We start from the raw sequence: 13,706 nt of genomic DNA on the forward strand, positions 1-13,706 counted from the left end.
CTGGAGTTTTCCAAGTGGACCCACTTAGCAAATACTAAAACAAAAGCCACCAACTCTACCTCATTTTGATTTGAAAGCCTACAGCAAACAAGAGTCATTTTCAGTGACAAGTACAACCAGTGACTTGCCTACAGAAGCAGCCTATTAGATTACTAAGCAGAAAGTAAATTGGTATAATATTCAAAACAAGATTACAACAGCAAAAAGGATGTGGCTCTCAAAATAAATCTGTGGACTGCAGCAAGACTGGCAATTATGCAGAACAAGAGGTCAAGAATCGCTTCATATCTTCCACCTATATGCAAGATGAGATTACTCCACTGCAGTCATTTTCAGACAAGTAAGTAGGCATTTGACCGGTTGCTGACCACTGTCCAGACCAGTTTGCTGCAGAATGATCCTGGTTAGTGGTGAGGCTGTGGTAGACGGCCACTGGATGGCTCTTCAGCCCCACACAACCCACCAGCAGGTGACTATCGCTGTCAGGAAGGTTTCACCACTGGCAAGTCAAAGCAAAAACCATGCAGTCAGAGCAGTCATGTGCCCAGCCCAGCCCTACAGGACCTTTAAGGATTTGCTGGTATCTCACCCAGGCATCCTGCCAGATGCTGGAGGTAGCCAAGAGCCATAAGACAGGAAGGTTTTGGCACATGACTCTTTGAGTTGTGCAAGTTGGCCTACAAACTGAGCTGCGTTGGACTAGTCCACGGTCTTATCTCAAGGGACTTTGAAGCTTTTCCTGGTATTTAGCTTTGGGGCTGGATTTGTTGGCTTCTTCCAGAACTGTTCTTTCCAAAGGCCCCAACAGAAAATCTCCTGTAGGATGGATCTACTGGAGAGGCCAACTCCAGCAGCCCTACATCCACTGCACTTTTTTCTGATGTGTAAAAAGATGAGAGCACTAGATTGGATTGCCACTGATTCACAAGTAAAGTGCAATTTGTCACCCATAGCCTTCAGGTCCCTAGACTGCTATCTTCACCATACAGCTCATTATGCTGTTAATTAGTAAGCTTCCTCATATTTTCCAGACCATAAAGAAAGCTACTAACAGATTTCTGTGCTGTGAAGCCACTCTTTGCTTTGACTGCTGATTTCTTGCACTCTTAAGTCCATTGCTGCTACTGAGTATAATAATATATGAATTGCTGTGGGGAAAAAAAAAAAACACCACACTCACGTTTCCAAGTTTAATAAAAAAATAAATATATAACATTTACAGATCCTACATGAAGCCAAGCCTAAGCAAGGCAGACTATTTCAGAGAAGGCACAAAGCAACTGCAGGTCAGGCAGTAAGCTCTAGCAACAAACAATAAGATCAGGAGGTACAACACAGATTAGGTCAAAGAGATCCAAATACTGACCTAGAGTATTATCTGGGAATATAACACATGAAACAGCAATGCACTAGAAGAGCACTACTCTATTAGGTGTCCAATAGCCAAAGTCTTAACAACTAAAGTGAATTATTGACTGGTGCCAGTCATAAAGATGCTTGTGTAAGAGAGGGTTTCAAGGCCATTAGCATAGGGCTGAACTGCTGAACGTCACTGCATTTAATGGCTTTCCAAGATCATCTTATATAGACCTTCAGAAGTTGGTGAATAAAGAGATTGACTAAAACAATTCCCCATAACCCAACAAAAGGTCATTCACCCGTTGGAGAAGACAGAGGAATGGAGGGAGGCATGCAAGGCTGTGCCATCAGCGATGGCTGCAAGTCAGGGCTGCCATAACCACCCGTCCAGGAGAGCAATGGTAGCTCCCAAGAGCTTCTTAGCCAAGCAGAAGCAACGTACATTTTTCAAGTTTTCAATAAGTAGTCTGGCTACACTGCCTTTGTGCTAAAGCATTTGGTTTGTATTAAACAGTGGCAAGAGCCCAGCTGGAAATCAGATCGACGAGAACATTGCAAAGGGGGTGGGCAGCAGCAGGGCAGAGGCGAGATTGCTCCGGAATGTCCTATCTGTGTCCCCAGAGAGAGCTTAGGCCTAACCTTGGCCAAACAGAGCAGAAAGGAACAGACTAAAGTTGAGGTCAGACATCCAGGACAGTCACTGAAAACATTTTCAGCCCTCAGAAGGTCCAGTTTCCCCTCTCTCCTCTAAGGAGAAGTAGATTTTACCTTAACAAAGACCAAATTTGCTCATAATTTCCAAGCACACTAAGGAACTCGAAGGAGGTCGATGGAGAGCAAATGGAAATACAGTTAGACATGCATTCAGAAGTGTTAAAACCAGAGAAAAAGCTCTTAAAAGCAAGACCAAGCTTCTCCCTGCCTGTCTGCAACACCAATCACAATGGGATTGGTAACTCCACCTACACCTTATGCATTTCCCAAAAATAAAGTCCTCGTGGTCTATTTTTAGAGGCAAAATGTTTTGTGCAGAATTCAGGAAGAAAAAGCTTAATTGTAATATTGCTTTTCAACTCACTTCCCTCGTTCCTGTGACCAGCTGGAAAAAAGCACCTTGTTCTATGTTGGGTCAAGGAAACATTTGACTACAGGATTTATAGTTGTGTGTGTGTGTGTGTGTGTTCCACTGCAGCAATGCAGCTGCCCAGCAGCCATAGCAGAAGGCAAACACTGTTTTTAACTCAAAGAAAACAGCAACAGACTGTTACAAGACTCCAGCATCAGCCTGCTCATTAGGGTCCTGCCACAGAGGCTCCAAGGCAGGAGAGCATCCAAGCCAAACCCTGGGACAAGACTCAGCATCCTGGAATCTCAAAACCACAGCCCTGCTCCAAACCCAAACAATGCTCTGCAGACCCTTCCCAGCTGATTATCAGGAGGAACGCAAGATTGCAAAGGCACCGTAAACAAAGACCTGGGATTTATGACCTTTCAGATGTTGTTTAGCCAGTGACCCAGCTGAAACACTGCTTCATGAACTACAACTACCAATCACAGGGATGGGTTGCTTGAGTTTAAGTTTCCACTTGGGCAGAGCTGTTCTGGAGACACTGAAAACTTCGGTGTTCACCCAGCAGCTTCACCTCCTCCAGCAAAAGAAGGGGAGCAACTGGGACTTGTCTGACCACTGCATCAACACAAACAGCATCACTCCCAGCCCCTTTTCCTGCCACTGACAAGCCAGTGTTACTGGCTATGGGACTTGCAGCACGCACAAGCAAGATCACACCTGAACTTGTCAGCTCCTGCATTGCCAAGCTACAAACATACCTTGAGGTAAAGGGCATAAAGTAGGATTTTAGCAACAATTCCCTGGTTGCAACAAGACAAGCACAGAAAAACATGCAGGTGGCACATGGGTGACAGCACAGTTATTTCACAGACACCCCACTGCACATCACCTTCCATCTAACACAGATAGGTACGAGTTTGTTATCCATCATCTTCAACTTCCATTTTAAACATCTTTTGCGCACTCAGCTGTGGCAAACCCTAAATCAATCCCAAACATAGTGCCCAAAATCAGTCCCACATGTAAAAATCTGAGTGCAGAATCACGTGCCTTCCTATTCCCCTTCTAGGATCAAAATACTTTTCATATGTCGATCTTTAAAGAAGGCAGAACAAAGGGGATTTTCCTTAAGCTTCACTTCCTGCCACCTCAATGAGATGCTGCAAATCCAGTAGGGATTCAAAGGACATCTCCAGTGCCCTGCAAGTCGTTATGTTTTCCTAGCAGAACAGTCTCCCCATCACCTGGAGTCAAGGCAAGAAAAGCAGTTGTGCCCACCAAACCTGGCAGCAGCCACACAATTGGGCCCCAGAGCAAAGGAAGGATGACCTCCAGCACCCAGAGCCAAGCATACCATTGCTGCACTGCTTTCACCTGCATCTCCTCCAAAGCACAGCATCCTCCTGAAACACAGCCTCACTAGCAACTGGTGCTAGAAAAATAGGTACAGAACATTCACACTGCCTGTCTGAGGCACCCCACATCATTAGATTTTCTTCCTTACGTTTTCTGCTTCCTTCTGCTTATTTTGCAATTGCTCCCAAATTGGTGTTCTGCAGGTTTTCCTTCTCTTGACTTGCTTCTGTAACAGGCAACAAATCACATTGCTTCATAAAAGTCCCTGCATTTATATAACGTTTAAAAGCAGCCTTGCTAGCATTCTTTTCAAGGAAAAAAAAAAAAAAGAAATCAGTCCCTTTAGCACAAAAATGTCTGTAGTAAAGAAATAACTGCAGGAGTCAGTTTTTCCACTTTAAGAAATTGAGAGGTGAACTAATAGACTCTTGACTCTCAGCTTAAGTAAAAACACACAGCTGAATTAGGCAAAGGCTGAAGGCTCTGTCTCTAGACTTTAGGAGGAAAAAAGTCCTCCTGGTGCCCTTCCACAGTCAGCTTCACAACTGTTTACAAAGGTTTTATAAACGAGACAATATTTCCTCATCTTGAAGTTTTTTTCTGCAGTCTAGCCTAGATTAGAAGAACCAGAAACAGAACAGGCCAAGGCGGAGTCCACAGAAATTGAAGAGAAAAAGGCACTTCAGAGAGACGTTTGATCATCAAGGTCATGTAAACCATTCCAGGCCTGTGAAGCATGCTAGTCAGAAATAGCTGTGAAACAGGCACCAGGCAGGGGCTCCCTGCTCTCCTCCTGTCTCTGTTCCTCCCTCACACTCCCCTGTTCCTTTTGTTCACCCAGAACATCCATATAGGATGGAGGCTGCCCCGAGTCCCACAGGCACCACGTAGCACCGTCCCTGCAGAGCAGGCAGGGGACAGCACTGCTGAAGCAACTCACTGCCTCATGAGCATGGCCAAGGACAATGGAAAACAACATTAAACAAGGCAAGGAGTCAACAGCTGAGCTTTAACTAGGTAGAGAACCGATGCCCAAAGCAAGGAAAGCAATCCCAGAGCCAACCACTCCAACTTGCCTGAGCAGTCTTGGCTTTAGAACTTGACTTTTCTAATAGGCATAGGGCAGAATGAGATCACCATCCCAGATCTCCTGCCCTTAATGTTTGGGTTTTTTCAGTTGTTTAATTTAATAAGAGGATGGAAGATCATGCAGCTCAGGCCCAGACAGACAGGACTGTGTGGGAAACTGCAGGACAGGAGCAGCCTCCAAGCCTTACAGCTCTCCTGGGCTTAGACTTACCTCAGTTGGCAGCCCAGTGCCAAAAGCACCCCCTAAAACATCACTGAGGTTCTTGCTAGGCATCAAACTGCTGCTCACCAAGAATTCAGGATGATACAAGGCTCTGCTTTGGGGCTAGGGGTGTTAACTCCCAATGAACGCACAGCACAGATACAATTGCTCACCAGGCTCTCTGCCAAGCTCACAGATCTAGGTAGCACAGCACTCACCCCTCTGTGAAAGCACTTCCCCAGCCCCAAACTCTCCTTTCAGAGAGCTGGGCTTCTCCCAAGGGTCATCCCATCCAACTAACCCTCTCCACTAATAAGGATGAACCAGGGGTTTCCTCTACACCACTGGACTGCAGAGTCCATGGTTCCCAGCCTACACTTTTCAACTCTCAGTTCCTGCCAAGAAGCACAGCTAAAAACTGTACTCCATCTCTGCAATAACTGCATGGGTAGGAGGTCACTCTTGATTGTGCACCTTGCTGACAGGGGTCATCCCTACACTTTCCGGTGCATTAGCAGCAGATTTTCTAAGGCATTTTGCAGCTGAAGGTCTTCCCATGGCTGCCAGCATCCCAGGAGCCAAGACACAAATGTGTTGTGCACAGCCTTTCTTTTCAGCAGACTGAAAGCTATTTTCAATCCAAGCCCATGTAGGGTGGAGCTCAGTGTCCAACCAGGCCAAAAAACCACTACAATCCAAAAGACCAATGCCTGGCAACCTTTGCTTGCAGGCTGATGTCTGTTCTATTTTGGGGATAGGAGAAATTTAGAATAAAAAGATATATAAATTAAAAAACAAAGGCGGCTACGAGAAGTGAATAGAGGGAAGGGCCAGATTTATCCTGTGTATTTTGGTCTAAAGAACAACGCTCTAAAGACCATGAATCAGAATCGCTTTATTTTCTATTTCCAAACACAGCTTACAAGGTATCGTTTTTATCATGGGCTGAGAACAGAAGAGCACAGTTCCAAAATATTTCCTATTCAAACCATGGCTCCTTGCACAGCAGTGATACCCTGCTGAGGATGAGGCAGGGAAGCAGCCACCAGCCATAGACATACAACCAGGATCCCAAGCAAGGAGCTTTCCTCTCTGACACCACTGCAGCATCCGTTGGGACACCTTGTTTCTTCTGATGCTGGGATTGCAAGAAAAGGACAAAGCAGAGTTGCCAAAGTGAACTGACGACTGGAAAATAAGAGTTGTTTTGCATATTTATGGTAATGGCCAACAGGCAACCCACCATGGGCAGAAATGGTTCATATGCTCTCAGCACCTACAAGAGAGTCAGATCGCACAGACTTCCTACATAACTGGACCTCTAGGTTCTGATTAATACAGGCAACAGCCCAACAACTCCTTAAGACAAAGGCATTCAACCCAACTTAACACAGCCATTTCTTTCTACCACGTTACCTCCACCTTCCCTACAGCACAATTTGTCTAAAATAGGGTACGTACAGCTTCTCTTATTGCTTTCAGATGCTTTTTTAACATCCATCCACAAACTGCAAAACACTGGCAACAGTATCTCCAGAGTTCCTTCTCTGCCTGACCAGGGCTGGATTATTAACATCATTACAGAAGTCTGCAATTACTTCTCTTGGCAGAATGCAAAAAAAGGGCAGAAGAGAAAAGAAAGTACACTGGGCTAAGTGCATTTCCATTATTTTCCCTGTTTAGCTATCCTCTTTAATTGCACTCATAATCCAGCTCCACTAGAGAAGTGAATATTCAGTGAAATAATGGCCATCTGCGAGCTGTCAGACTAATGAGAACCAGAACAAAGCTGAGGACCAGCACTGATGCACCCCAAGCACCGCTGGCATCTCAGTCGCTGGTCTCCAAGAAAAAAGGTAAACATCTACACAAAGCTGTGAAGTTCAACCTAAGATTTCATTAGTGAAGCAGTATGAGGGGACCCTAGATACCCCTTAACACCAGGTGATGTTCACTATCACTATCCCTTCTTCCCATCTTGTTCCACCCACAAAGGACAGCGCCTGCTACCTGCTCTCCCACTTCCCATCACAGCAAGCCACTTTCAGTTTGAAAAGAAACAAACAAACCAGCTTACTCCAAAACATCCGAAATTAGCCTTCCAGCAGAGACACTACACCTTCTCTTCTGAAGACCACAGCAACAGTCTCTCTCCACAGCTATGCAGCAGGGACTCCCAGGAGCATCTGTGAGCTGTCAGTCTTTTGACAGGAACAAAAACCTACTGAAGAGGCAAGGAAAAACAGCTGTAAGCATTTCAAAGGAGGAAATGAGACAAGGAGACTGCTTATAAGCATCTGGCCCATATGAATTGACATGAGCAAGCGGCCGCAACCCTGACCAGAGCTTCCCATCTCAGACAGTTGTCCTGCTCCCCACATCCTCAGCTGCATGTTGAACCAGTAATTATTTTATTTATGTCAGTAATGCTGAGGCCACCGTGCCTTGTGGGGACAGCTGTGGTGGTGCAAGCGTGTGTTGCATCCCACCTGGGCACAGCACCAGCAGCCAGCCTGCCTGGGACGCTGCATTTCCACAGGCAGCCGCCATCCTCGTGACTCCCAGCTGCTGAAAGACAGAGATAAACTAACAGGGATCAAACAGCAACACATGCAAAAAGAGAAAGAACAGCTCTTTGCTGATAGTAACCCCACTGAGGACATGTGGGCTGCCTCTTCATCCCCACGTCACTCGCAAACCCAGTGACAAACAGAGGGCTGAGTGTGACCCACAAAACACCGACCTGACCCACTAGTTGTTAGAGGAGCACACCCCATCTAATTCTTCCAAGCGGGTCAGACAGGACTTGCTTGTCATTCTTTGCATTTTTAATCTGTGGCCAAAAAAGCCAACAGCTGTCAGGCTGCCAGGATGCCCCAGCACCCTGCCTGGCCTGGGCACACCATGCTGGGAGCAGCCCCTGCCCATTGCACAGAGCTCTGATACCTCAGGACTGAGCATCCTGGTGTTGGCAGAGCACACACTGGCACGTCCTGCACTCCCAGCCTTTGAAGCAGAGATTTCTGCCTCCTTGCTCCATTGCTTCTCACTCAGAGAAGAGGGTTTGCCGTGTGTATGGCTGACAGATCACAGAGTTCACCAACCCCATCACACCCAGAGCCAAAACGTATCTGACACACAGCCAGCGGTGCCTGCTGCCCAGCACTGGATCCTGCAGCCATACACCAGCCCAAGTCCCACCCTGGGGCTGCTGTCAAAACCACTCCTTGTCAGGAAGGTGGGCATCAGGCACACAGGGCTGCAAAGTGCCCATCCTGAGGTTTGTGATGGGGCTCAACCATCCCTGACAGGCAGGACTGCCTGACCCCACGCTGGCAGAAGCAATGCTACAGAGTCTTACGCTGCTTGCATCTAAAGCAGAAAACACAAAACCTGGTAGAAATGAGTTTTATGAAGGAGATGAGCAGCACAGCAAGATCCCTTGCGCTGATATAAAGGTGGGGGCATGTGGGATTGATCCCCCCAGGCATGGCATCAGCCTTGCTGTACCATCTGACTATGCTGGAACAGGGCTGGCTATCTGCAGGGCTGCACAAGCCAGCACCGCAGGCTAAGACTAAAGCTATGCTAAATGCTGCCGTGCATCAGCACAACCCACCCCTCACCTATCCCAAAGCATCCCAGCACTCCCCTAGAGAAGCCAACAGCAGGGGCACCTTCATTAAGTCCCTTGCCATGCAATAAGCTTGAGAGAAACAGAACATCCAGCTGAACAAACCCCCAAACGTGTGCAGCAGAGGACACAACAGTGGCACATTGATGGGCAGCAGTCACAGGGCTGGCAGTGATTACAGCCACTCACTGTCAGCTGAGCTGCTCTGCTCAGAGCCATCAGCATCTCTCAGCCACACCACCCAGAACCCATTGCTCAGCTGCCTTCAGTCCTGAGATCACACCTCTCACCTTCCCACCTGTTCCCATAACAGTTGTGAGAACAGCAGGTGCCTCTGAGCTGGAAAAGGCCTTAAGGATGTAGGCAAGGTAATGCTGGCACTGTGTGACAGCCTGAGCAAATCTCAGGGGCTGTTGGAGGGGACAGCAGTCCTCACGCACACCCAGCTACCAGCACTGCATGCTGAGCTCAGCCACAGCTGCTTGTGCAATGCTCCAACTCCCCAAGGGTCAATAGAAACGTATGTGCAAAGATGTCAACAGATGCCTATCTAAGGGTTGGGAGAGGAGCACAGCAAGGTGATATTGTGTCATTCATTATAGTAACCCAATTAAAAAAAAAAAAAGCATTACTTAATGCAGTCTTGCGTCACCCTCATCACAAAACTAAGACCAACTCTTCTTAATCTGCTTGGAATGAACGTTCTGTTCTGTGATAGGACGAAGTATGAAGTTAGGTTGTTTAATGAACTTCTTCCAAAATTAGCACCCAGCTTTCTCTTTGACACGAATCCAGGAACTTCTATCGCTAGATTTATGTTTGGCTTTTCGATGTAATTAGCAGCTTTATGGACATTGAGCTCACAGAGCAGCTGAACACACACAGCACATTTCAGAAGCAACAGTACCCAGCATACAAAGATTAGCAGTCAGCTCCTAATGCCTCATATGGCTGCTGCTCCCAGGGTGGCAAGGAACTTCTGCCTTGTAACTAATAAGTTACAAATTAATATTTGTGATTGCACCACGGGGTTGACAGCCTGTCAGTCACATGCTCAGACAGCGGGCACTGAGTACAAGGAGGAACATCAGCCTTCCCACGAAACAAATTGCAATGGCCCCTATCTGCAAACTACAAGGTAACAACACAGCGTGGAAAGTCAAGCCCACTCCCAAGGAAGAAAGCCAAGCCAACAGGTCTATGTCTACAGAGGGACTGATCTCCCTGCAGGATTCTGGTCTCCAGCATTCAGTATTTTAAAGGAGAGAGATGCAAAATGTTGTAACTTTAAAAAAAAAAAAAAAGAAAGAAAGAAAGAAAAATCTGAAAAATGTGCCATGAAACACAGAAGTATGCAGAGCGGGTGTGTGGTTTTGCTGAGCACACGGCCTCCTTGTGTCAACCCATCACTCAATGCTGTGCAAAGCAGGTTACCAAGGACACAGGTAGGGGCAGCTTCACCAGGTTAGCTTCTACCATCTGACATAACCACCAAAACAACCTCAGCTGTGTTAAGTGACAAACGGTGCTCATTACCGACCACCACAAACTTTAATATAGAAGTGGATTAAAATATCCATGCAGGTATAGAAACATCACAGGCACACCCTCCCTCCCTCCGCCCACTGCCAACCACGTACAAAGAAAAGCATTTCTCTTCCCTCGATGCATAAAGCCAACCACGTTAGCAAAAAGATGCAACGGATGCACTGATGCCCCAAGAAGTGGAGCATTTGCAGTTTTACTATGTAAGTTTTACCATAAAAGCACAAGTGTATTGCTGTGCACTAAGATCACTGGCAGCTGAGCAAAATTACCTAACATTCTTTTTGACCAGTCATTAAAAGCAGCATTCTCATTTACTTCTAATTTCTCTACAGCAAGTTAAGCTGCTGCGCAAGGGTCAAGAAAATACAGGAAAAAGTTCGGAGAAGATCCTGCTGGAGTGGATGCGGCACCAAATCCACCGAACCAGGCTGCAGTTCCTTCACTCACAGCCTTAATCTCTCAACAATTGAAACCCAGAGCACAGGAGGCAGTAAGGCAGCCCCAGGGGACGGGGGTCCTCTGCCTTTATCCCAAACCTGAGCATCCATCAGACAAACATCTAATGAAGTCTTCAGTCCCCACTGCGAAGCTAATCCAGACAGAGCCAGCAAATAGGTTTTTGGAGACCTGGGCATTCTTTAATCTGGGTGGATATTTGCCTACTTTATAGGAGGGGTGACTTTGTCTGATTAGCTTTGATAAGAGAACAAAGACCCCGACTAAGCACAGCTCTTTCTATCTAGTACTGAATAACCGAATTTTATAATCATGTTACGATCTGTTCACCAGACAAAGAATGAGTAATTCGTCTTTCACAAGCAGAGAATTCTTCCGAAGGAGCTCAGTTACAACCAGGCAACATCCTCAAATTGTTCAACTTCTGGCCAAAATTAACAGGCTGCGATAAGAGCAGCGCCGCAAAACAAAAAGATTTCTCGTCACCAACTATCCTAAATACATCTTTTTAAAAGCATTCCAACGCAAACCAGCAATCTTAAGTCCTCAACGCACACCCCGCAGTGCCCCTGGGGCTGAAATGTGCAGAATATTGCACCCAGGGGATGGGCCTTGTGTCAGCTAATCCCTTGCATGGCTGCTGCCCTGCTGCCAGACTACCGGCAGCTCCTCTTTGAACAAGATGCCTTTTCAAAACAGATTGAATTTCTATACATCATTATGCACAGCACTAACATATGTTGATCTCGGCAACTATTCCCTCTTTATATCCAGGTTCCAGCTGTTGCCTTTAAAGTGACTCTGTAAGCCTCCCAAGCACGAAGGAGGTTTTCTTCTCAAGTTACCCAGCTCACTTGAGGAGTCACAAGTGTTACCCGCTGAACGACGGCTCCAAATTCTCGTGCTAAAGCAATTTATCCGAGATATCTATTATCTTTTATAGTCTCTTCCACAGACTGACCAAAAACAGGAAGCCCAGCTCGTTTGCACACACATTCCTCTGGGATTGTGTAACAGCAATAACAACCCCGAGGCTGATTCAACGGCATTTGCTCAGAGCTATGCAACAGCTCTCCTGAAAAGAGCTAAACGAGCCCAAGTGATGCTCTGCTCCAAGGTACGGATGCTCCTGCACAGCAGATGCGTGCAGCCTCTCCCAGGGAAGCAGTACCACGGAAGCTAGACTCCCCTCCATGTGTTTCCACTATTTTCACTCAGATTAAAACTTAAAAGTCACTCTGTTGCTCTGGAGGACACGTTAGCTCCGCGAGCATCAGGGTTTGATGCTACCTCCCACCGGGGCTCTCCAGCCTTCCCCGTGCCATAGAAAGCCCAAAGCCTCACCCTCTCCGAAAGCCCCCACCGCTCCCCTTCCCTTTGCAGCCTCCCAACAAGAAGCCATTGTTCGGGGCAGCGCGGGGACGTTTCCTCTCCCGGCCCCAATTAAAAACGTACAAAAATAAACCCACACGCTCACCCCACGACTCCGCTTTATCCCACCCCCTTCCACCGGCTCCGCTTTCCTCGCTCTTTCTGCAGTCGGCCACGTTCCTCCGCACAAAAGACCAAAGTGAAGCGCAGTCCCCGTTCCAGTGCCGCCCTGCGGGATCCCACAGCCGCAGCTCGGCTCCTCGCAGCCGCTCGCTGCTTTCCCAGCTCTCACAAACCCGAAGTTTAGCAGAAGTCAGGCTCCGGTTGTTCACCGGCCCGGGGTGGGGGGCATTTTCCACGGGGTTCAACAACCCAAAGTCCCTTTCACGACCGCAAAGGACCCGGAGCGCCCCATCGTCACCAGGAACGCACCGGGGCCATTCACCAGCCACAGGGGGGATGGGAGGGGGGGAAGCGGCGGGGGGGGGGGGGGGACAAGCAAGGCCGGGCGGAACCCCACGGAACCTCCGCGGCCGCTGGAAGGATGCTCGGCCCGGAACGAGTGCACAACAACTTTTTTTCCCAAGTTATAGCCGTGCTGGGGAGAACTCCCAGCAGCACTCACCGCCCGTACGCCGAGCCGAGCCGAGCCGAGCCGCGCCGCGCCGAGCCGAGCCAAACCGTGCTGTGCTGTGCTGTCCTGCCCCGTGCCGTGCCGTGCCGTGCCGTGCCGTGCCCCAGCCCCGCTGCCCGCGCTCGTTGTGCCCCAGCCCCATCGCCCCTCCGGATTGGACCCCGGAGGCCGCACATCACGGCGGCCCAGAACGGCGATTAGGCGGCGGCGAAGTCACTCAGGGTAGGGAGGAGCCGGCCGGCTCGGAGCACCGCCTGCTTTGCCTTGCTTTGCCTTACCCTGCTCCGCGTGGCCCTGCTACCCCGCAAGCATCCCCGCTCCGTGGATCCCAGCTCCCATGCACGCGTTGTTCCGGTCCTGCAAGCTTTCCTCGTTCTTCCCTTGTGTGCGTTTCTCCTCTACTGGCTGCCATCCCTTCTGTCTCAAGCATCCCTGGGGATGCGTTCCTCCTCCCGGTTCAGGGCTCCTCTTGCAACCTTACCTTCTCCACCCCAAGCTGGAGGTGCTGAGGATGCCCAAGTGAAGCTGATGTGGGTGGGGGGCTCCCAAGAGACCCCCCCCGACAGGGGGTGTGTGCAGGTGTCTGTCTCCTTGCACTCCTGCTCTGCATTCCTGCACATGGAGCATTGCTTTGGCCTTTCCCTGCTTCCAGCCATCCGATTTGGGATAGATGGCCTCATAACTGGCCTCATTTCTGTGTTTGCTGCACAGACATTCACACTGAAAATTGCTGGAAGGGCTCAGGAAGCCGAGGGCCCTAGGGATGCTCCTGCACAGAAGTGATGAAGAGCAGAAGTTAATTCAAAAGGAAAGCCTTGAACTAAGAAAGAAAAACAAAATCTGCTCTGGGAGGAAGGAGGTGAACAGAAAGAAGGGATCTGGAGCTGCAGCACAGAGCTGGGTCAGAAAGCTGTGTCCCAAATAAGGGACCTCACTCCTCCCAGCACCATGAGCCACCAGCATGACATTGCCACCTCCAGCAGCA

At 48.5% G+C, this 13,706-nt stretch overlaps 1 protein-coding gene across 3 annotated transcripts in view; it reads right to left on the reverse strand.

Annotated features, from left to right (window-relative positions):
- Positions 1 to 12,867, reverse strand: part of PLS3 (plastin 3) — a 44,702-nt gene extending 31,835 nt beyond the window's left edge. Inside the window, exons 1-2 of one of the 3 annotated variants that reach the window (XM_031594191.2) lie at positions 12,713 to 12,867; positions 7,156 to 7,302 (exon numbers count right to left, since the gene is read on the reverse strand). The gene's annotated coding sequence lies outside the window, so the exon portion shown is untranslated. The remainder of the gene's footprint in view (positions 1 to 7,155; positions 7,303 to 12,712) is intronic. The other 2 variants (XM_090150389.1, XM_031594192.2) reach the window with 2 other exon arrangements.
- Between the last annotated feature and the right edge of the window lie 839 nt (positions 12,868 to 13,706).

The sequence above is a fragment of the Phasianus colchicus genome, chromosome 14 (assembly GCF_987193195.1).
Source record: "Phasianus colchicus chromosome 14, bPhaCol1.hap1.1, whole genome shotgun sequence".
NCBI lineage: Eukaryota > Metazoa > Chordata > Aves > Galliformes > Phasianidae > Phasianus > Phasianus colchicus.